Source organism: Eriocheir sinensis, chromosome 53 (genome assembly GCF_024679095.1).
Source record: "Eriocheir sinensis breed Jianghai 21 chromosome 53, ASM2467909v1, whole genome shotgun sequence".
In the NCBI taxonomy this organism is placed as follows: domain Eukaryota; kingdom Metazoa; phylum Arthropoda; class Malacostraca; order Decapoda; family Varunidae; genus Eriocheir; species Eriocheir sinensis.
This window is the reverse complement of record NC_066561.1, coordinates 3,349,518-3,372,882: the sequence shown is the minus strand read 5'-3', so window position 1 is coordinate 3,372,882 and position 23,365 is coordinate 3,349,518. Positions and strand designations below refer to the sequence as shown.

The window sequence follows — 23,365 nt, the reverse complement described above, 5'->3', positions numbered from 1 at the left end:
GAAGAGGAGGAGGAAGAGGGGGACCAAATGGAGGAAAGAAATGGAGGTAAAGGAGGGAGAGAGGGGCTACATACACATTGGAGGGAAGAGGGAGAGGGATGTAAGAAGGAGAGAAAAAGGGGAGGAAGAAGAGAAAGAGGAGGGAAAGGAAAGGGGATTAAGGATGAGGAGGAGGGAAAGGAGGGAGAGAAGCCTATACACACATTGGAGGGAAGAGGGAGAGGGAAGGAAAAAAGAAACTCGTATCATGGTTGAGGAGAGAAAAAGGGGGAAGGGAGAAGAGAAAGAGGAGGGAAAGAAAAGGGGAATAAGGAAGGCATAGAGGATAGTTAACGAAGAGGAGAAAAAGAAAACGCAAAGACCGAGATAAAGAAAAGAGAAGGGAGAGGATAAGAGACGGAGAGGAGGGAAGATGGGAGCAGGGGATAAGATCAGACCATAAGAAGTAAAGGGGAAATGAAGGAAAGGAAAGAGGAAGGGAGGAAGGGAAGGGATCAGACCATAAGAAGTAGAAGAAGGGAAATGAAGGAAAGGCAAGAGGAAGGGAGGAAGGGAAGGGATCAGAGCATGAGAAGTAGAAGAAGGGAAATGAAGGAAAGGGAAGAGGAAGGGAGGAAGGGAAGGGATCAGACCATAAGAAGTAGAAGAAGGGAAATGAAGGAAAGGCAAGAGGAAGGGAGGAAGGGAAGGGATCAGACCATAAGAAATAGAAGAAGGGAAATGAAGGAAAGGGAAGAGGAAGGGAGGAAGGGAAGGGATCAGACCATAATAAGTAAAGGGGAAATGAAGGATAGGCAAGAGGAAGGGAGGAAGGGAAGGGATCAGAGCATAGTTAAGGAAAGAGAAGAGGGTAAGAGACACTCAGTATGAAAAAGAGAAGGGAAGGTAGGAGAGGGTAAAGAAAAGGGAAGGGAAGGGGAAGAAGAGAGGAGGTAAGACTGATAGAAAAGAAGGAGTGAATAAAAAGAAAGATAGAGATAAGAAAGAAGGGGAAGAGGAAGGGAAAGAGGAGGAAGGAGGGAAGAGGAAAATGGGTAGGTAAGAAGAGAGATGAGGAAGAAAGAGAGAGAGAGAGAGAGAGAGAGAGAGAGAGAGAGAGAGAGAGAGAGAGAGAGAGAGAGAGAGAGAGAGAGAGAGAGAGAGAGAGAGAGAGAGATAGAGAGAGAGAGAGAGAGAGAGAGAGAGAGAGAGAGAGAGAGAGAGAGAGAGAGAGAGAGAGAGAGAGAGAGAGAGAGAGAGAGAGAGAGAGAGAGAGAGAGAGAGAGAGAGAGAGAGAGAGAGAGAGAGAGAGAGAGAGAGAGAGAGAGAGAGAGAGAGAGAGAGAGAGAGAGAGAGAGAGAGAGAGAGAGAGAGAGAGAAGATAAAGATGAAGAAGATAAGTTGAAGAGAAGAGGGTAAAAACGGCGTGTGTGTGTGTGTGTGTGTGTGTGTGTGTGTGTGTGTGTGTGTGTGTGTGTTTACAGCAAAGGAGACAGTTCAAAGGCGTAAATAAAAAAATATAAAAAAAAGCCTTGTGTGTGTGTGTGAGGGAGAACAGAGGTGCTTCCAGGAGACAGAGAGAGAAGAGGTGAAAAGGTGAAGAGGTCAGCGAGTCGTGACCTCTACACACATTTTCACCTGTGCCGGGAACGCGTCGCTGATTCCAGGTGTTTCCCGGGAATGAGGCAAAAAATAAACAAACAGGAGCCGCGGGAAGAATGTTTGCATCGCCCACTCGAGGAGGAAGTGTGTGTGGGGTGGGGGGGGCTCTTGGCTCGGGTTCGGGGAAGGGAGTTATTAAAATTGATGAATGAGGGAAATGGGGAAGGAAAGAATAATTTGCTTGGCTTCTCGTCTTATTACCCTTATCATGGACTCAAAAGAAAAAAAAAGGGAAAAAAATGATGAGGTTGTTTATTTGGAATCGAGGAGAGAAGTTTTTTTACTGAGAAGAATGAAGAAATATGAAAAACGGAAGAGGAAGAGAATGAGGGATAAGGAAGAGATGAGGGAAAGAGGAGTGGATAAGAAACGGGATAAAGGGAAGAAAGAAGGAAGAGAGGAAAGGAGAGGAGGAGAGGAAGGGGTAAGGGAGAGATGAGGGAAAGAGGAGTGGATAAGAAACGGGATGAAGGGAAGAAAGAAGGAAGAGAGGAAAGGAGAGGAGGTGAGGAAGGGGTAAGGGAGAGATGAGGGAAAGAGGAGTGGATAAGAAACGGGATGAAGGGAAGAAAGAAGGAAGAGAGGAAAGGAGAGGAGGTGAGGAAGGGGTAAGGGAGAGATGAGGGAAAGAGGAGTGGATAAGAAACGGGATAAAGGCGAGAAAGAAGGAAGAGGAAGAAGGAGAGGAAGAGAGGGAAGGGTAAGGGAGAGATGAAGAAAAGGGATAAAGGTGAGAAAGAAGGGAGAAGAGAAAGGATAGGAAGAGAAGGGGGAAATAAAAATGGGAAGGTAAGACGAGAGATGAGGAAGAGAGAAAGAGGAGATACAGGTTAAGGGAGAGATGAAGGAAAGAGGACTGAATCGTGGAAAATGTTTTGGTCAACTTGCAAATTTTCTCCTCCTCACCAGGACGCATATTCCCACTCTCTCTGCGGGTATGTGGTTCCTGAGTGAAGACGTTCGGCTGTACATGTGATTCTGACATTTTCTCTCTACCTTCCTTAAGTTCACCTCAGTCTTCCTAACGTTTCCTCTACTCCTTTTTTCTTTTCTAATATACCAAAATGTAGCTTAATCTTTCTCCTTTCTTCTCCTGCCTTCCTCATGTTGCTCCTCCTCTAGTATATAGAGTTTGTTTACCGTTTCGTCTTTTTCGAGGCATAATTTATTTGGACTCGAAGAGGGAAGTAAATTTCTTAACTAATAAATGAGGAGAAACGGGAAAAAATGCTAATGGGTATATGGTCACGTCACCCCTTAGCTACCCATAACTTAGATTCGGGGGAAGATATATGTAATCAAACGCTAATTATAGACAATGGAAGAGAATGGTTAGTTTGTTTGTCTTTTCGTCATTATCGAGATGGACTCCGGGAAGAATGGGACTTATTAGCGGATGAGGAAAAATAAAAAGAAAAGGTCAATTTGTTTATTTTCTCGTCATTATCGAATCGCAACTTATTTCGATTCGAGGAAAGAAGGGAATTATGAACCGCTAAGAAAAGGGAATGGGAAGAAGAGAAACGAAGGAAAAGAGAAAATATATGATGAAAAAAGAAAAAAATGAAAAAATAATGATAAAAAAAACAGAAAAGCGAAAAAAAAAACGAAAAAAATACAAAAATAAATGATAACAAAGAAGAGAAACGAAAGAAAAAGAAAAAATGGTAAAGAGAAACGAAGGAAAAGAAAAAAATATATGATGAAAAAATAAAAAAATAAAAAATAATGATAAAAAAACAGAAAAGCGAAAAAAAAACGAAAAAAATACCAAAATAAATGATAACAAAGAAGAGAAACGAAAGAAAAAGAAAAAATGGTAAAAAGAAGAGAAACGAAGGAAAAGAAAAAAATATATGATGAAAAAATAAAAAAAATGAAAAAATAATGATAAAAAAACAGGAAAGCGAAAGAAAAAAAACGAAAAAAATAAAAATAAATGATAAAGAAGAAAAACGAAAATAAAGGAAAAAATAGTAAAAAGAAGAGAAACGAAGGAAAGGAAAAAATAAATGATAAAAAGAAGAGAAAAGAAGGAAAAAGAAGGCAGGAATGAAAAGGCCGAGGAAAATGAAGGAGATAGGTTAATTTGTTCATCTTCTCGTCTATATCAGATCGCTCTTAACCCTGAAATCGAGGAAAGAAGGGAATAATTAACCGGTGAATGAAGAAAAATAAAGATAGGTTAATTTGGCTATTTTCTCGTCTTTATCAGATCGCTTTTAACCCTGAAATCGAGGAGAGAAGGGAACAATTAACCGGTGAATGAAGAAAAATGAAGATAGGTTAATTTGTTCATCTCCTCGTCTTTATCAGATCGCTCTTAACTTGAAATCGAGGAGAGAAGGAAACAATTAACCGGTGAATGAAGAAAAATGAAGATAGGTTAATTTGTTTATCTTCTCGTCTTTATCAAATCGCTCTTAACCCTGAAATCGAGGAGAGAAGGGAACAATTAACCGGTGAATGAAGAAAAATAAAGATAGGTTAATTTGGCTATTTTCTCGTCTATATCAGATCGCTCTTAACCCTGAAATCGAGGAGAGAAGGGAACAATTAACCGGTGAATGAAGAAAAATAAAGATAGGTTAATTTGTCTATCTTCTCGTCTATATCAGATCGCTCTTAACCCTGAAATCGAGGAGAGAAGGGAACAATTAACCGGTGAATGAAGAAAAATAAAGATAGGTTAATTTGGCTATTTTCTCGTCTTTATCAGATCGCTCTTAACCTTGAAATCGAGGAGAGAAGGGAACAATTAACCGGTGAATGAAGAAAAATTAAGATAGGTTAATTTGTTTATCTTCTCGTCCTTATCAGATCGCTCTTAACCCTGAAATCGAGGAGAGAAGGAAAAAATTAACCGGTGAATGAAGAAAAATGAAGATAGGTTAATTTGTCTATCTTCTCGTCCTTATCAGATCGCTCTTAACCCTGAAATCGAGGAGAGAAGGAAACAATTAACCGGTGAATGAAGAAAAATGAGGATAGGTTAATTTGGCTATTTTCTCGTCTTTATCAGATCGCTCTTAACCCTGAAATCGAGGAAAGAAGGGAATAATTAACCGGTGAATGAAGAAAAATAAAGATAGGTTAATTTGGCTATTTTCTCGTCTTTATCAGATCGCTTTTAACCCTGAAATCGAGGAGAGAAGGGAACAATTAACCGGTGAATGAAGAAAAATGAAGATAGGTTAATTTGTTCATCTTCTCGTCTTTATCAGGTCGCTCTTAACCCTGAAATCGTGGAGAGAAGGGAATAATTAACCGGTGAATGAAGAAAAATAAAGATAGGTTAATTTGTTCATCTCCTCGTCTTTATCAGATCGCTCTTAACCCTGAAATCGAGGAAAGAAGGAAATAATTAACCGGAAAATGAAGAAAAATGAAGATAGGTTAATTTGTTTATCTTCTCGTCTTTATCAAATCGCTCTTAACCCTGAAATCGAGGAAAGAAGGGAACAATTAACCGGTGAATGAAGAAAAATAAAGATAGGTTAATTTGGCTATTTTCTCGTCTTTATCAGATCGCTCTTAACCCTGAAATCGAGGAAAGAAGGGAATAATTAACCGGAAAATGAAGAAAAATGAAGATAGGTTAATTTGTTCATCTTCTCGTCTATATCAGATCGCTCTTAACCCTGAAATCGAGGAGAGAAGGGAACAATTAACCGGTGAATGAAGAAAAATGAAGATAGGTTAATTTGTCTATCTTCTCGTCTATATCAGATCGCTCTTAACCCTGAAATCGAGGAGAGAAGGGAACAATTAACCGATGAATAAAGAGAAATGGAAAAGACTGGTTAATTTGTCTATCTTTTCGTCTTAATGGGGTCGAGCTCCAGGAAGGAAGGAAAATGGCAACCGAGGAGAAATGGGGAAAATAGGTTAATGTGTTTACCTTCTCGTTTTAATCGCGTCACCGCTGTAAATGGATTCAGGGTAAAGAAGATCATTCCTAAGCTGCTAAATGAGAGACAGTCGAGAAAATAGGTCAAGTTCATTCCTTGTCTTGATCGTGTCGCGCTTAACTTGATTTCGAGGATAAGAACGAACTGATTAACTGAAAGATGATGGCTAATTGGGGCGCGTGTCCATCGTGTCCATCCAAAGCCCATTAGTATTGAGAGTAAGAAACTGAATGAAAAAATAATAGAAAAAATAAAAAGGAAGGTTCATCCATTGAGAGGGAATAGAGGAATAGGCATAGAAGGGAATAGATAAGAAAAATGGATGAATAAGATAATGAATGAAAGCAAAAAAGGTGAAAAGAATGAAAATGAAAAATGAAAACGGAATATAGGACGAAATGGGGAAAGAAGAAATGAGGAAACAAGAAATAGGATAAAAAGACAAAATGGGTAAAGATGAAAAAAATGAGAAAATAAGAAAATATGGATAACAGGACAAAATAGGCAAGGAAGAAATGAGGAAATAAGAAAGTAGATGAAAAGAGAAAATTAGCAAAAAAAAAGAATGGATAAACTAAAACAGTGGATGGATAACAAAAACAAAAGAAACACACAAAATAAGTAAGGAAAGAATAGGGATAAGAATGGATAACTAACAAGAGGAGAAAAGAACGAAAGGAAAAAGAAGAAATAGAAGGATTAACTAAAACAACGAATGGATAACGAAAACAAAAGAAAAACGCACACAAAAAAACACAAAAAAGTAAAGAAAGAATAGGGATAAGAATGGATAACTAACAAGAGGAGAAAAGAACAAAATGAGTAAAGAAGAAACAGATTGGATAAACTAAAACAATGAATGGATAACAAAAAACAAGAACAAAACGCACAAAAAAGTAAGGAATGACTACGAATAAGAATGAGTAAAAAAGGAGAAAAGAACAAAAGGAAAAATGAAGAATGAACAACAACAACAACAACAACAACAACCAACAAACAACAACAACAACAACCAACAACAACATCAACAACAACAACAACAACAACAACAACAACAACAACAACGAAGCCAGAAACAGAAAGTCGACGGTCCATTCATTCGTCCACTGTTTAAAATTTGCCTTGCGTGATTTTCCTCATATATTGCCGACGTCATCAAGTCTAAATAAAAATAGAAAGAAACGTGTTAAATATGATTATCGCCGCCATTAATTCAGGCGTCAATGGAGCTAATGAGTTTACCTGTGACTTACCTGGGCAATAATGAGACGAATTGCGGCCGTGGATATTATAATTAGAACCGCAGCGAGAGTAAATTACGGAGAAAAAATGCTTAATGGCTTCCTCCCTCCTCGTTGTGATTTTATTGTTTTATTCCTTTATTTATTTGTTGATTGATTGATTTTTTTATGTTTGTTTGATTTCTTTATTAATTTCGTGGTTGCTTTATTATTTTATTTTTTAGTTTATTTTTTATCTGTTCTGTTTTTTTATTTGTTTGTTTGTTTGTTTCTTTATTTTTTTCATTATATTTTATTTTATTTATTTTATTTTATTTTATTTTACTTCATTTTATTTTATTTTATTTTATTTTCGAGAGCGAGAGCGAGAGAGAGAGAGAGAGAGAGAGAGAGAGAGAGAGAGAGAGAGAGAGAGAGAGAGAGAGAGAGAGAGAGAGAGAGAGATTCGTGGTAGTGGTAAGACACTTCATCTACTTTGTTCAATATTCAATTTTGTCTAACGCATGCCAGAGGGAGGGAGGGAGGGAGGGAGAGGGAGGATGAGCGGTCATTAATCAATCTAGGGGAAGATAGATAAAAACTCTCTCTCTCGGGATTTTTTGTATATTTTTTCACCTTTCTACTTGGCCCACCACCACCACTACTACTACTACTACTACACCACTAATAATAATAATAATAATAATAATAATAATAATGCAACTACTACTACTACTACTAATACTAATACTACTGCAACTGTTACTACTACTACTACTCCTAATACTGCTACTACTACTACTACTACTACTACTACTTCTACTACTACTACTACTACTACTACTACCCCCCCACCACCACCATCTACTTCATCACCACCAACATCAAAGGCCAGCCACGCGCATGACGTTCTCCATTCATCACCATCACGTAACATATCTGTCACCACCACCACCACCACCCACCAACCCTCTAATAGAAACAAGTACGCAACATGTCACTGACCTCCACTACAATCAACACCACTAAAGAATGCAACTCCTTTGTTATTCCACCACCAGTACCACCACCATCACCACCACTACCATCACCACCACCACCACCATCACCACCAGTACCACCATCACCACCAGTACCACCATCACCACCAGTACCACCATCACCACCAGTACCACCATCACCACCAATATTGTCATCACCACTACCGCATTATCAACAACACTATCATCATCACCAGAGGGAGCTTCTAAGATCATCAATAAGACATTCATCACCTCCTAATGTTACAAATATGAGCACTGGGGCCATGGTCATCTCCCTTCCCTTCCCTTCCCTTTCTTCCCTCCTCCTCCTCCTCCTTCTAATGTTACAAATATGAGCACTGGGGCCATGAACATCTCCCTTTCCTGCCCTTTCTTCCGTCCTCCTTCTCCTCTTTCTAATGTTACAAATATGAGCACTGGGGCCATGAACATCTCCCTTTCCTGCCCTTTCTTCCGTCCTCCTTCTCCTCTTTCTAATGTTACAAATATGAGCACTGGGGCCATGATCATCTCCCTTCCTTTCCCTTTCTTCCCTCCTCCTCCTCCTCCTTCTAATGTTACAAATATGAGCACTGGGGCCATGATCATCTCCCTTCCTTTCCCTTTCTTCCCTCCTCCTCCTCCTCCTTCTAATGTTACAAATATGAGCACTGGGGCCATGATCTTCTCCCTTCCTTTCCCTTTCTTCCCTCCTCCTCCTCCTCCTTCTAATGTTACAAATATGAGCACTGGGGCCATGGTCATCTCCCTTCCCTTCCCTTTCTTCCCTCCTCCTCCTCATCTTTCTAATGTTACAAATATGAGCACTGGGGCCATGATCTTCTCCCTTCCCTTCCCTTTCTTCCCTCCTCCTCCTCATCTTTCTAATGTTACAAATGTGTGCACTGGAGCCATGATCATCTCCCTTCCCTTCCCTTTCTTCCCTCCTCCTCCTCATCTTTCTAATGTTACAAATGTGTGCACTGGAGCCATGATCTTCTCCCTTCCCTTCCCTTTCTTCCCTCCTCCTCCTCCTCCTTCTAATGTTACAAATGTGTGCACTGGAGCCATGATCATCTCCCTTCCCTTCCCTTTCTTCCCTCCTCCTCCTCATCTTTCTAATGTTACAAATGTGTGCACTGGAGCCATGATCTTCTCCCTTCCCTTCCCTTTCTTCCCTCCTCCTCCTCATCTTTCTAATGTTACAAATGTGAGCACTGGGGCCATGATCTTCACACCAACACCACCACCACACCACCACCACCACCACCACCACACCACCACCACACCATGTCCCCGTGACCATGAGACCCACCACCACCACTACCACCACCGTCATCACCTTCACCACCACAATCACCACCACTTTGCATGTCAGCGCAGAGTGAGGCAACACGCACGTACACACAAACACACACTAACACGTCAAGTATATGGCCCTCAACACCCCGCCACGCTGACCACACCCCTCACTACTACTACTACTACTACTACTACTACTACTACTACTACTACCACAGCTACTACCACTATTACCCCAGCTACCACTACTACTACTACTACTACTACTGCTACTACTACCACAGCTACTACCACTACTACCCCAACTACTACTACTGCTACTACTACTACTACTACTACTACTACTACTACTACTACTACTACTACTACTACTACTACTACCACATAACCACCACTAACACCACCACTGTCACCACCATCACTAATTAACCACCATCACCGCAACTTCACGTATATCATCACCACCATTATTGCTACCATCACCATAATCATCACCACCACCATCACCACCACTTTTCTCATCATCATCATCATCATCATCAACCCCTTCACCATCTCACTTTCATACCCCTTTTACCGTTCTCTCTCTCTCTCTCTCTCTCTCTCTCTCTCTCTCTCTCTCTCTCTCTCTCTCTTAACCCCTTCAGAGTAATCGGTCCTCTTGACACCACTCAGGAGGAGGAGGAGGAGGAGGAGGAGGAGGAGGAGGAGGAGGAGGAGGAGGAAGAGGACAAGGAGGAGGAGGAGGAGGAGGAGGAGGAAGAGGAGGAGGAGGAGGAGGAGGACGAAGAGGAGGAGGAAATGTCATCTATAAAGTGGAACGAAGGAAAGGAGAGAGAGAGAGAGAGAGAGAGAGAGAGAGAGAGAGAGAGAGAGAGAGAGAGAGAGAGAGAGAGAGAGAGAGAGAGAGAGAGAGAGAATGCGTGGTCATTTTAATTTAAAGACAAGTGGTTATTTTTCCTTCTCTCTCTCTCTCTCTCTCTCTCTCTCTCTCTCTCTCTCTCTCTCTCTCTCTCTCTCTCTCTCTCTCTCTCTCTCTCTCTCTCTCTGCCCCCTCCTCAGTGTCTGTCTTCCTGTTTATTTATCTGTCTATCTGTCTGTCTGGAGGGAGGAGAAGAAAAAAATGAAGGAGGGGAGGAAGAGAGAGGGAGGTCACGGAAGACTGGAGGAGGAGAAGGAGGAGGAGAGAAGAAGAAGAAGAAGAAGAAGAAAAGGAGGAGTGGAAGGAAGGGGAAAGAAGAGGAAAGGGGAAGAGAAGGACAGCAATTGTAATGAAAGGGCAAGAAAGGGGAAGGAATTGAAAGGAAGGGAAGGGAAGAGATGAGAAAGGAAGGGAAAGGGAAGGGAAAGAGAAGGGAAAAAGGAAGGGAAAGAAATTAAAAGGAAAATGGGAAAGGATAGTGAAGGGGAAGGAAAAGAGAGGGAAAGGGAGATATGGAATGGTGTGGAGGAAGAGGGGGAAGGAAAATATGGGAAAGGAAGAGGAAAAAGGGGAAAAAGAAGAAAACGGAGGAAGGAAAGGGGAAACGAAGGAAAAGACAGGGAAAAAAAGGAAGATAATGATTGGAAAGAAAGGAACAGGAGGAAAAAGGGGGAAAAAGAAGAAAACGGAGGAAGAAAAGGGGAAACTGAGGAAAAGAAGACAGGGAAAAAAAGGAAAATAATGATTGGAAAGAAAGGAACAGGAGGAAAAAGGGGAAAAAGAAGAAAACGGAGGAAGGAAAGGGGAAACGAGAGAAGAGAAGACAGGGAAAAGAGAAAGATAATGATTGGAAAGAAAGGAACAAGTGGAAATTTGAAAAGTAGAAGGAAAAGAGGAAAGGAAACAAAAAAAGTGAGAAATGGGATAGAAAAATGGACATAGAAGAGAGACCATTAAGATAAGATTAAAAGGGCAATAATGGAGAGGAAAAGAGAGTAAATAGAAGAGAAAAGAAGATAGGAATAGAAGGAAAATATCGAAAAGGAGAAAAAAGGAAACCAGGGGAGAAGAAAGCCATAAAATAAAAGATAATAGAGGAAAGAAGGGGAAATGCGAGAAGAGAAAAGGATATAGGGAAAACAAAGAGGAGGGAGGAAGAGAACGTAATTGGAAAAGGGTAGAAGGGCAAAGTTTATCCCGGTGAAGCCTAACCTTTAAAAACTTGCCCGCTAATGCCACGTTCCTTATTACCGGTTTCTGTTTAGAGGACACTTAAGGAACATTTAGGGAACATTTTAGGAGCATTTTAGGGAACATTTTAGAAACATTTTAGGGAACATTTAAGGGACATTTTAGGGAACATTTTAGGAACATTTTGGTAATATTTTAGGGAATATTTTAGGGACATTAAGGGAACATTTTGGGAACATAAAGGGAATATTTTAGGAGCATTTTAGGGAACATTTTAGAAACATTTTAGGGGACATTTAAGGGACATTTTAGAGAACATTTTAGGAACATTAAGGGAATTTTTTGGAACATTTTAGGAACATTGTAGGGAATTTTTTAGGAAACATTTTAGGAACATGAAGTGAATTTTTAGGAACATTTTAGGAACATTGTAGGGAATATTTTAGGAATATTTTAGGAACATTTTTAGAGCATTTTAGGAACATTAAGGGAATATTTTAGGGAACATTTTAGAAACTTTAAAGGAAAATTTTAGGAACATTAAGATATTTTTTTAGGAACATCTTAGGGAACATTTAGGGAGCATTTTAGGAACATTTAGTGAACATTTTAGGAACATTTGGGAAGAATTTTAGGAACATTTAGGGAACATTTTAGGAACATTTTAGAGAACATTTGACTAGATACCAACGTTTTTAATGGTCTTTTCTTACTCAAACAAGCACAACCACCACCACCACCACTACTACTACTACTACTACTACTACTACTACTACCATCCTCATTACCAGCATACTACACCATTTCCAATTTTTTAACATTATAATTTTCTTTCTTGTCATCTAACTTGGTACTATCTTTTCCCATTTCTTTTTTTTTTTTGGAACGAGGGTGGGGGGGGGGTAAGGACGAATAAACCTTGGAATTTTCTCTATTATCATCACCATCATCATCATCATCATTATTATTATTACTAGCATTATTATAAGAACATAAGAACATAAGAACGTAAGGAGTCTGCAAGAGGCCGGTTGGCCTATACAAGGCAGCTCCTGTACACTCAACCCCACCTAATCTCACCATCCATGGCTTTATCTAACCTCTTCTTGAATGTATCTATGGTATTGGCACCCACAACATGGCTCCCAAGCCTGTTCCATTCGTCCACCACTCTATTAGTGAACCAATTCTTGCCTATGTCTTTGTTGAATCTGAATTTGTCTAACTTAAAACCATTTCCACGCGTCCTACCTGGCTCTTTCACTCTCAAAATTTTATTGACATCCCCTTTATTAAATCCCTTCATCCATTTATAAACTTCGATCAAGTCTCCTCGCACCCTTCGCCTTTCTAGAGAGTGTAGATTTAACTGCTTTAGCCTGTCTTCATAAGGCAAGTTCCTCACCCCCTGAATCATCTTCGTCATCCTCCTCTGTACAGATTCTAACATCTTGATATCCATTCTATAATAGGGGACCAGAACTGAACTGCATAATCGAGATGAGGTCGAACTAGTGCTAAGTAAAGTTTGAGGATGACTTCAGCGCCCTATTGCTCACGCTCCTTGAGATGAAACCTAGTACTCTGTTTGCCCGATTTTAGCCTGAATGCATTGAGCCCCAGGACGGAGGTCAGCGCTCACTAGACTCCTAAGTCTCTCTCCGCCCAGACCTGCTTAGAGGAGTGTCATTTAAGGAGTAATTGTAAGGGTTATTCCTACCTACACTCAAAATGCTACACTTCCCGACATTGAATTCCATCTGCCACTTCCTCGCCCAATCATATAGTCTGTCAAGCTCATCCTGGAGAACGGTAGCGTCGCTGTCTGATTGGATTACTCTACCGATCTTGGTATCATCTGCGAACTTACTGACATCGCTACTGATTCCTGTGTCCAAGTCATTGATGTAAATAATAAAAGCAGAGGACCCAGCACCGACCTGTGGGACTCCACTGTAACACTGCCCCATTCAGATTTCTTACCATTGATTTGCACTCTGCTTCCTACCACTAAGCCACGCCCTGATCCAGCTCAAAACTTTCCCATCTACGCCGTGAGCCTGTAATTTTAGTAATAGCCGGTGATGAGGGACTTTGTCGAACGCTTTACTGAAATCTAGATATAATATGTCATAGTTTTCATCTCTGTCCACCGCCTCGATTTTTTTGAATCTCAGTTAATAAAAAAACACAGAAAATTAAAACGGATAAGCCTTGGAATTTTCTCTATTATCACCATCATCGTCAACATCATCATCATTATTATTATTACTAGCATTATTATTATGTTTTCAATCTCAATTAATAAAAAAAACACAAAAAAATTAAATGGATAAGCCTTGGAATTTTCTCTATTATCACCATCAACATCATCATCATCATTATTATTATTATTACAATCATTATTATTATTTTTGGCTTTCAAGTAAAATAAACACAAAAAATAAAAAGGGATAGGCCTAAGCACTTTTTGTATTATCATCATTATTATCTTTGGATCTCAGGTAGAGTAAAGCAGAAAAAAAAAGTATGAAAACGCAGTAATAAGAAACCCAGAAACCCGCAGCGCCAGGTAAGAGGAGGGTCGAGAACAGGCTAATTTCGCTGCGGAGGCCCCGGGCAGGTGGGTGGGCAGGCGGGCAGGCGGGGCAGGTGTACCTCATCAGCGGCTAATGAACGCCCTCTAGCGGGATAAGCACCTAAGCCTTTAATGAAGCTGTGTTTTAAGAGGTCACGAGAGGTCACGAGAGGCCTGACCGTTTTGACCTGACCCCGGGAAGGAAGGGATGAAAGAGGGAAGGAAGAAGGAAGGAAGAAAGGAAGGAAGGAGGGAAGGGAAGGAGGGAGACAGGAGGGCAGTTCAGGAAGGAAGGAAAGAAGCAAGGGAGCGATGGAGGAGGAGGGAAGGGAAGGAGAGGAGGGAAGAATTTCAGGAAGGAAGGAAAACGAGTTATTCAAGGAAGGAAAGTAGGGAGGAAAAGAAGGAACGAAGGAAGGAAAGGAGGAAAGAAAATATGAAGATAGATAGGAAAAGGGAAATGAAAGACAGTGAAGAGGAAGGAAGAGAGGAAGGGAGAAAGGGGGAAATTAAAAGATAGAAGAATTAGTGACAAGGGGGAAAATAAAGGGAAGGAAGAAAATGGATAGGGAAAGTAAAAATAATTGAGAAAAGGGAAGAGGAATATGAAGAAAAAAAGACAGGAGAGGAAAATGAAAGAGGAGGATGAGGATGATGAAAGGATGAAAAGGAAATGAATGAAGAAGAAAGGAATGAAGGAAGAAAGAAGAAAGAAGGAGAAAAAAGTAGGTAACATTGGAAAGAAAGGTAGAGAAGGAAGTAAAGATGGCGAAAGGAAATAAGAGGAAAAGAAAGAAACGAAGGAAAAATATGAGGGAAGAAGGAAAAGAGGAAGGGAGGTATGTAAGGAAGAAAAGAAAGAAAAAGTAAGGAATGAGGATGGAAAGAAGGATGGAAGGAAGGAAGGCAGAGAGGAAGGAAGGAAGGGAAGAAGGTAGGAAGGAAGGAAGGAAGGAAGGGAAGAAGGTAGGAAGGAAGGAAAGAAGGAAGGGAAGAAGGTAGGAATGAAGGAAGGAAGGAAGGGAAGAAGGTAGGAATGAAGGAAGGAAGGAAGGAAGGAGAGAGGGGAAACAGTAAGAAAGGAAGGGAAGAAGGAAGGAAGGAGAGAGGGGAAACAGTAAGAAAGGAAGGGAAGAAGGAAGGAAGGAAGGAAGGAAGGAGAGAGGGGAAACAGTAAGAAAGGAAGGGAAGAAGGAAGGAAGGAAGGAAGGAAGGAAGGAAGGAAGGAAGGAGAGAGGGGAAACAGTAAGGAAGGAAGGGAAGAAGGAAGGAAGGAAGGAAGGAAGGAAGGAAGGAAGGAGAGAGGGGAAACAGTAAGAAAGGAAGGGAAGAAGGAAGGAAGGAAGGAAGGAAGGAGAGAGGGGAAACAGTAAGAAAGGAAGGAAGGAAGGAAGGAAGGAAGGAAGGAAGGAGAGAGGGGAAACAGTAAGAAAGGAAGGGAAGAAGGAAGGAAGGAAGGAAGGAAGGAAAGAGAGGAAACAGTAAGAAAGGAAGGGAAGAAGGAAGGAAGGAAGGAAGGAGAGAGGGGAAACAGTAAGAAAGGAAGGAAGGAAGGAAGGAAGGAAGGAAGGAGAGAGGGGAAACAGTAAGGAAGGAAGGAAGGAAGGAAGGAAGAAGGAAGGAAGGAGAGAGGGGAAACAGGAAGGAAGTAAGGAAGGAAGGAAGGAAGGAAGGAAGGAAAAGGAAGGAAGGAAGGAAGGAAGGAAGGAGAGAGGGCAAACAGAAAGAAAGGAAGGAAGAAGGAAGGAAGGAAGGAAGGAAGGAGAGAGGGGAAATAGTAAGAAAGGAAGGGAAGAAGGAAGGAAGGAAGGAAGGAAGGAAGGAGAAAGGGGAAACAGTAAGAAAGGAAGGAAGGAAGGAAGGAAGGAAGGAGAGAGGGGAAACAGTAAGAAAGGAAGGAAGGAAGGAAGGAAGGAAGGAGAGAGGGGAAACAGTAAGAAAGGAAGGAAGGAAGGAAGGAAGGAAGGAGAGAGGGGAAACAGTAAGAAAGGAAGGGAAGAAGGAAGGAAGGAAGGAAGGAAGGAAGGAAGGAAGGAAGAAGAGAGGGGAAACAGTAAGGAAGGAAGGGAAAAAGGAAGGAAGGAAGGAAGGAGAGAGGGGAAACAGTAAGGAAGGAAGGAAGGAAGGAAGGAGAGAGGGGAAACAGTAAGAAAGGAAGGAAGGAAGGAAGGAGAGAGGGGAAACAGTAAGAAAGGAAGGAAGGAAGGAAGGAAGGAAGGAGAGAGGGGAAACAGTAAGAAAGGAAGGGAAGAAGGAAGCAAGGAAGGAAGGAAGGAAGGAAGGAGAGAGGGGAAACAGTAAGAAAGGAAGGGAAGAAGGAAGGAAGGAAGGAAGGAAGGAAGGAGAGAGGGGAAACAGTAAGGAAGGAAGGGACGAAGGAAGGAAGGAAGGAAGGAGAGAGGGGAAACAGTAAGAAAGGAAGGAAGGAAGGAAGGAAGGAGAGAGGGGAAACAGTAAGAAAGGAAGGAAGGAAGGAAGGAAGGAGAGAGGGGAAACAGTAAGAAAGGAAGGAAGGAAGGAAGGAAGGAGAGAGGGGAAACAGTAAGAAAGGAAGGGAAGAAGGAAGGAAGGAAGGAAGGAGAGAGGGGAAACAGTAAGAAAGGAAGGAAGGAAGGAAGGAAGGAAGGAAGGAAGGAGAGAGGGGAAACAGTAAGAAAGGAAGGGAAGAAGGAAGGAAGGAAGGAAGGAAGGAAGGAAGGAGAGAGGGGAAACAGTAAGAAAGGAAGGGAAGAAGGAAGGAAGGAAGGAAGGAAGGAGAGAGGGGAAACAGTAAGGAAGGAAGGGAAGAAGGAAGGAAGGAAGGAAGGAAGGAAGGAAGGAAGGACAGAGGGGAAACAGAAAGAAAGGAAGGGAAGAAGGAAGGAAGGAAGGAGAGAGGGGAAACAGTAAGGAAGGAAGGGAAGAAGGAAGGAAGGAAGGAAGGAAGGAAGGAAGGAAGGAGAGAGGGGAAACAGTAAGAAAGGAAGGGAAGAAGGAAGGAAGGAAGGAAGGAAGGAGAGAGGGGAAACAGTAAGAAAGGAAGGGAAGAAGGAAGGAAGGAAGGAAACATGGAAACATGGAAATGCAGGCAACAGAAAGCCTATTGGCTCATTACGAGGTCGCCCGCTTGAGTGATTTAGTCTGCTCGACCGCCACTTGGGGCTTGGTGAGCAGATGAAAGCACCTCGATATTGAGGAGCAGATGGAAGCCCCTCGTTATTCAGTTTACTCCTGACGCAGCGAAATGACGGTCGATTCTATATTTGAAGGAGTTGATGGTATTCGCATTTACTACTTCTGAGGGAAGATTGTTCCAGTGGCGGATGACTCGGTTTGAAAAGAAACTCCTTCCAATGTCTGTGTTACATCGACTCGACTGAATGGGTAAACCGTTATTTCTAGTTCTTGAGTTGGTTTGCAGTTCAAAGAATTTGGAGTAATCGACGTTATTGAACTTTTTTAGATACTTGAAGACTTGAATCATATCCCCTCGTAGGCGTCTTTTTCTCCAATGTAAAGAGATTGAGTCGCTTGAGTCGTTCCTCGTACGGTTGAGCCCTGAAGGTTGGAATCATCTTTGTGGCGCGTCGTTGAATCCTTTCCAGTAAAGCAATGTCCTTTCTGTAATTGGGAGACCAGAACTGCACTGCATACTGAGGTGCGGTCTTACCATGGAATTATACAAGGATAGCATCACGTCTGGTGTTTTACACTGAAGTTCCTCGCGAACCCGAGCATAATGTTGGCCTTTTTACAGTGATTCGCGTGTTTCAAGTCACTGCTGATAGTGACTCCAAGATCCTTTTCTCCTGCATCGCTTGCAGAGGTCTCCCATTCATGATGTATGTGGTTACTATTTTGGGACCCAATGTGCATGACTTTGCATTTGTCAACATTAAAAGACATTTGCCATTTTTCCGACCATTCGATAATGTGATTGAGGTCTTTCTGAATGATTTCGCAGTCGGTCTTTGTGAGGGCATCTCCACCCACCTTGGTGTCATCTGCAAATTTCGATATTGTGGATTTCAGTCCTGATTCTAGGTCATTGATATATATGATAAAGAGGATGGGTCCCAGCACTGACCCTTGAGGCACTCCACTAGTGACTGGTAGCCAATCGGAAGGCTGTCCGTTGAGTAGTACTCGTTGTTTTCTGTCGGTGAGCCAATCTCTTATCCACGCGATCAGATTGGCTCCGATGCCCGCCGAGTGCAGTTTCTTAAGGAGTCGCTCGTGCGGTACCTTGTCGAAGGCTTTCTGAAAGTCCAGGTATATAACATCACTGGGGATGTGGGCATCCCCAGTAAGAAAGGTAGGAGGAAAGGAAGGGAAGAAGGAAGAAAGGAAGGAATGAAGGAAGGAAGGAAGGAGAGAGGGGAAACAGTAAGGAAGGAAGGGAAGAAGGAAGGAAGGAAGGAAGGAAGGAAGAAAGGAAGGAAGGAAAGAAGGAAGGAAGGAAGGAAGGAAGGAAGGAAGGAGGGTAACCAGTAAGAAAGGAAGGAAAGAACTAATGAAGGAAGGAAGGAAGGAGGGAGAGGGAAACAGTAAGAAAGGAAGGAAGGAAGGAAGGAAGGAAGGAAGGAAGGAAGGAGAGAGGGAAAACAGTAAGAAAGGAAGGAAGGAAGGAAGGAAGGAAGGAGAGAGGGGAAACAGTAAGAAAGGAAGGGAAGAAGGAAGGAAGGAAGGAAGGAAGGAAGGAAGGAAGGAAGGAGAGAGGGGAAACAGTAAGAAAGGAAGGGAAGAAGGAAGGAAGGAAGGAAGGAGAGAGGGGAAACAGTAAGAAAGGAAGGGAAGAAGGAAGGAAGGAAGGAAGGAAGGAAGGAGAGAGGGAAAACAGTAAGAAAGGTAAGAGGAAACGAAGGAAGGAAGGAAGGAGAGAGGGTAAACAGTAAGAAAGGTAGGAGGAAAGGAAGGGAAGAAGGAAGAAAGGAAGGAAGGAAGGAAGGAAGGAAGGAAGGAAAGAAGGAAGGAAGGAAGGAAGGAAGGAAGGAAGGAAGGAGAGAGGGGAAACAGTAAGAAAGGAAGGGAAGAAGGAAGGAAGGAAGGAAGGAAGGAGAGAGGGAAAACAGTAAGAAAGGAAGGAAGGAAGGAAGGAAGGAAGGAAGGAAGGAAGGAGAGAGGGGAAACAGTAAGAAAGGAAGGAAGGAAGGAAGGAAGGAGAGAGAGGAAACAGTAAGAAAGGAAGGAAGGAAGGAAGGAAGGAAGGAAGGAGAGAGGGGAAACAGTAAGAAAGGAAGGAAGGAAGGAAGGAAGGAAGGAGAGAGGGGAAACAGTAAGAAAGGAAGGAAGGAAGGAAGGAAGGAAGGAAGGAGAGAGGGAAAACAGTAAGAAAGGTAAGAGGAAACGAAGGAAGGAAGGAAGGAGAGAGGGTAAACAGTAAGAAAGGTAGGAGGAAAGGAAGGGAAGAAGGAAGAAAGGAAGGAAGGAAGGAAGGAAGGAAGGAGAGAGGGGAAACAGGAAGAAAGGAAGAAGGAAAGGAAGGAATGAAGGAAAGAAGGAAGGAAGGAAGGAAGGAAGGAGGGAAGGAAGGAAGGAAGGAAGGAAGGAAGGAGGGAAGGAAGGGTTCTATTTACACTAGGCGTTCTTTACCGCGGGAAAATTACAGGTGATATTTTTTCTCATAGATTTTTAGTTTTTTTTTTCTTTGTTTTTATTTCTCGTTTCGTAATTCTTGGCGGAGTGTTGCATTGCTGACGTCACGGGAGTTTTTGTGTTGCAGTGTGTGTGTGTGTGTGTGTGTGTGTGTGTGTGTGTGTGTGTGTGTGTGTTTAAGGGAGGTGGGGGGGGAGGGAAAAATGCATTGACAAGCAGACACAGACAGACATCAGACAGAAACACACACACACACACACACACACACACACACACACACACACACACAGGTAAACTGACTCCACGCAATATAAGGCCACAGGTAAAGAAGGAAAGGGGGGAGAGAGGAGGAGGAGGGAGGGGAGGGGGGGAAACGGAGATGGGATTTAAAGGGATGACTGAAGAGAAAAGAGCAACAGAAAACGGGCGAAGGGTAGAGGAGTGAAAAGAGAATGGGGGATAAAGGCGGACTTGAAAGAAATGGGTATCGGTGTATGGGTGAAGAGGAGAAGGGGATTTTAGGAAGGGGTTGAGTGAAGGGTAATGGGTGTGTAAAGAAAAGGGGTGAAGGGGTGAAGGGAGGATATGGTTGAATAGGGAAGGGGTGAAGGGGTGAGGGGAGGATATGGTTGAATAGGGAAGGGTTGAAGGGGTGAAGGGAGGATATGGTTGAATAGGGAAGGGTTGAAGGGGTGAAGGGAGGATATGGTTGAATAGGGAAGGGGTGAAGGGGAGAAGGGAGGATATGGTTGAATAGGGAAGGGTTGAAGGGGTGAAGGGGAGAAGGGAGGATATGGTTGAATAGGGAAGGGTTGAAGGGGTGAAGGGAGGATATGGTTGAATAGGGAAGGGTTGAAGGGGTGAAGGGAGGATATGGTTGAATAGGGAAGGGTTGAAGGGGTGAAGGGAGGATATGGTTGAATAGGGAAGGGTTGAAGGGGTGAAGGGAGGATATGGTTGAATAGGGAAGGGTTGAAGGGATGAAGGGAGGGAGGATATGGTTGAATAGGGAAGGCTGAAGGGGAGAAGGGTGGATATGGTTGAATAGGGAAGGGGTGAAGGGGTGAAGGGAGGATATGGTTGAATAGGGAAGGGTTGAAGGGGTGAAGAGAAGATATGGTTGAATAGGGAAGGTTGAAGGGGTGAAGGAGGATATGGTTGAATAGGGAAGGGGTGAAGGGGAGAAGGGAGGATATGGTTGAATAGGGAAGGGTTGAAGGGGTGAAGGGAGGATATGGTTGAATAGGGAAGGGTTGAAGGGGTGAAGGGGAGAAGGGAGGATATGGTTGAATAGGGAAGGGTTGAAGGGGTGAAGGGGAGAAGGGAGGATATGGTTGAATAGGGAAGGGTTGAAGGGGTAAAGGGGAGAAGGGAGGATATGGTTGAATAGGGAAGGGTTGAAGGGGTGAAGGGAGGATATGGTTGAATAGGGAAGGGGTGAAGGGGTGAAGGGGAGAAGGGAGGATATGGTTGAATAGGGAAGGGTTGAAGGGGTGAAGGGGAGAAGGGAGGATATGGTTGAATAGGGAAGGGTTGAAGGGGTGAAGGGGAGAAGGGAGGATATGGTTGAATAGGGAAGGGTTGAAGGGGTGAAGGGAGAGAGAGAATATGGTTGAATAGGGAAGGGTTGAAGGGGTGAAGGGAGGATATGGTTGAATAGGGAAGGGGCGAAGGGGTGAAGGGAGGATATGGTTGAATAGGGAAGGGTTGGAGGGGTGATGGGAGAGAGAGAATGTGGTTGAATAGGGAAGGGTTGAAGGGGTGGAGGGAGAGAGAGAATATGGTTGAATAGGGAAGAATGAAGGGAAAAGGTTGAAGAAGAAGGGTGGAGGGGTTGATGTAGGGCACTGATGTAAGGAGGAACAGGAAAAATTAGTTAAAAGGGAGAAAGGAAAGAAGGAGAAGGAAGATAAATATTAAGTTAGAAGAAGGGAGAATGAGAGGTAAGAAGAAGGAATAGGATAATTAAGTCATAAAAAGGGAAGGGAAAAGGAAGAGAAGGAAGAGGAATATGAGGAAGAAAATGAGAAAAAAAAGGGGTAAGAAGTTAAAAGCAGGTTAAGGGAAGGGAAGGAAAAGGAAGGGGGTTAAGGGAAGGGAAAGGATTAAGGGGGAAAGGGGTTTTAAGGTAGTTTAAGGGAAGGGCGTTTAAGAGAATGGTTTAAGGGAAGGGGGTAAGGAAGTGTTTGAGGGTTAAGGAAAGGGGGTTAAGGAAGGGGGGTTAAGGAAGGGGAAGAAGAAAGGGGGTCAAGGAAAGGGGATTAAGGGGGAATTAAGGGGTTTTAAGGTAGTTTAAGGGAAGGGGTTTTAAGAGAATGGTTTAAGGGAAAGGGTAAGGAGTGTTTGAGGGGTTAAGGAAGGGGGGTTAAGGAAAGGGGGGTTAAGGAAGGGGAAGAAGGAAGGGGGTCAAGGAAAGGGGATTAAGGGGGAATTAAGGGGGTTTTAAGGTAGTTTAAGGGGAGGGGTTTAAGATAATGGTTTAAAGGAAAGGGGTGAGGGATTATGGAAAGGGGGGTTAAGGAAGGGGAAGAAGAGGGTTCAAGGAAAGGGGATTAAGGGGGAATTAAGGGGGTTTAAGGTAGTTTAAGGGAAGGGGGTTTAAGAGAATGGTTTAAGGGAGTGTTTGAGGGGTTAAGGGAAGGGGGGTTAAGGAAAGGGAGTTCAAGGGGGCTAAGGGAAAGGGGTTAGGGAGTTTTAGGGGGATTAATGTGAATAAGGGACTAGTTAAGGGGGGTTTAAGGGGGCGGCATTCCCTTAGTTTCCTGACAGTAAGACCTTCAAGAATGTATGATTTATTACGCTTTGTCCATGTCCTTGAGCGTGAGAAAAAGCGAGGTAATTTATTTTTTTCTTTTCTTTTGTTTATCTTCTTTTTACCATCTATTTATTTTTAGTTTCTCTTCTTTTTTATCATTTATTTTTCCTTTTTTTCATTTCTCTTCTTTTTTTATCATTTATTTTTTTCATTTTTTTTGTTCCTCTTTTTTTTATCATTTATTTTTCTTTTTTTTCGTTTCTCTTTTTTATTATTTATTTTTTTCACTTTTTTCGTTTCTTTTTTATTACTTTTTTTCATTTTTTCAGTTTCTTCTTTTCTCATCTTTTATTTCTTTATTTTTTTTTCGTTTCTCTTCTTTTTTATCAACTCAGTATTTTGTTTTCCTTTGTGCTTTCTTTTTTTATCTTTTCCTGTTATTTTTTTTCTTCTTCCATTTCCTTTTATTCTCTTTTAACTTCGCTTTTTTTTCTTTTCTTCTTTTCCTTTTAACTTTTTCTTTCATGTTGGCAATTTTCTTTACGGTTCTTTTCCTTGGCGATTGTATTTTTTATTTCCTTTTTCTTTTTTCTTTAACCCGTACACTACCGGCCGGTTTTAATATTTTTGGCTTGCCCGGTACCGGCCAATTTTTATTTTTATTTTTTTTAATGTTCCGTGTGATGGGAAAGGTGGAAAAAATAGGAAAAAAGATGTCGTAGACCTACTTTTCGCAGAACTCCATGAAGTGTTACCATGGTGTGGCTGGAAACGGCCCCTGTACGTGATCGAGGGTTTATGGAGGATTTGACAAGTGATGGAGGCCAGGTGGCCCATTTTTGTCGCACACAGGTGTAAAATACTCCAGAGAGCACCATTTCATGGGGTATAAGTGTGGGATTTTCAGAATTTTCAGGACAGAAGAATCTCGTGTTACAAAGGCGGCTCAGTATAGCCTATATCCTCATCTGGCACATAGTCCTTGTCCGAACCAGAGTCTGAGAGTGCTCCCACGTCTTCTTCAGATGAGGAAACCTCAAACTCACTTTCTATCGCGATATGGCAAAAGGAATGGGCCGCAGCGACATTGTTTACACTTGCGATTGATCCTGATCTTGATGCCACAAGTGGCTTATGATTCCTCCACAGCTTTGGTAGTGTTGCCAGTGCTACAAACGCACTCGCGCAGTGTTGCCATTGTCTGCAGCAGTCTCTGTAGCAAAAATAAACCCGCTACATCGACTGTAAC

General features: G+C 42.3%; 1 protein-coding gene and 1 long non-coding RNA gene across 6 annotated transcripts in view; both read left to right on the top strand.

Moving 5' to 3' along the window:
- Nucleotides 1-23,365, top strand: part of LOC126983195 (uncharacterized) — an 89,874-nt gene that overhangs the window by 25,469 nt on the left and 41,040 nt on the right. The gene's annotated exons all lie outside the window — the stretch shown is intronic.
- LOC126983196 (uncharacterized) lies at nt 3,788-6,374 on the top strand. 5 transcript variants are annotated; one of them, XR_007735611.1, is made up of 5 exons: nt 3,800-3,926; nt 4,027-4,127; nt 4,835-4,865; nt 4,967-5,137; nt 5,340-6,374. It is a non-coding gene; the product is annotated as an uncharacterized LOC126983196 (long non-coding RNA). The 5 variants fall into 5 exon arrangements; XR_007735610.1 differs by lacking the exons at nt 4,027-4,127; nt 4,835-4,865 and adding an exon at nt 4,431-4,531 and having other exon boundaries at nt 3,788-3,926; nt 5,037-5,137; XR_007735612.1 differs by lacking the exon at nt 4,967-5,137 and having other exon boundaries at nt 5,169-6,374.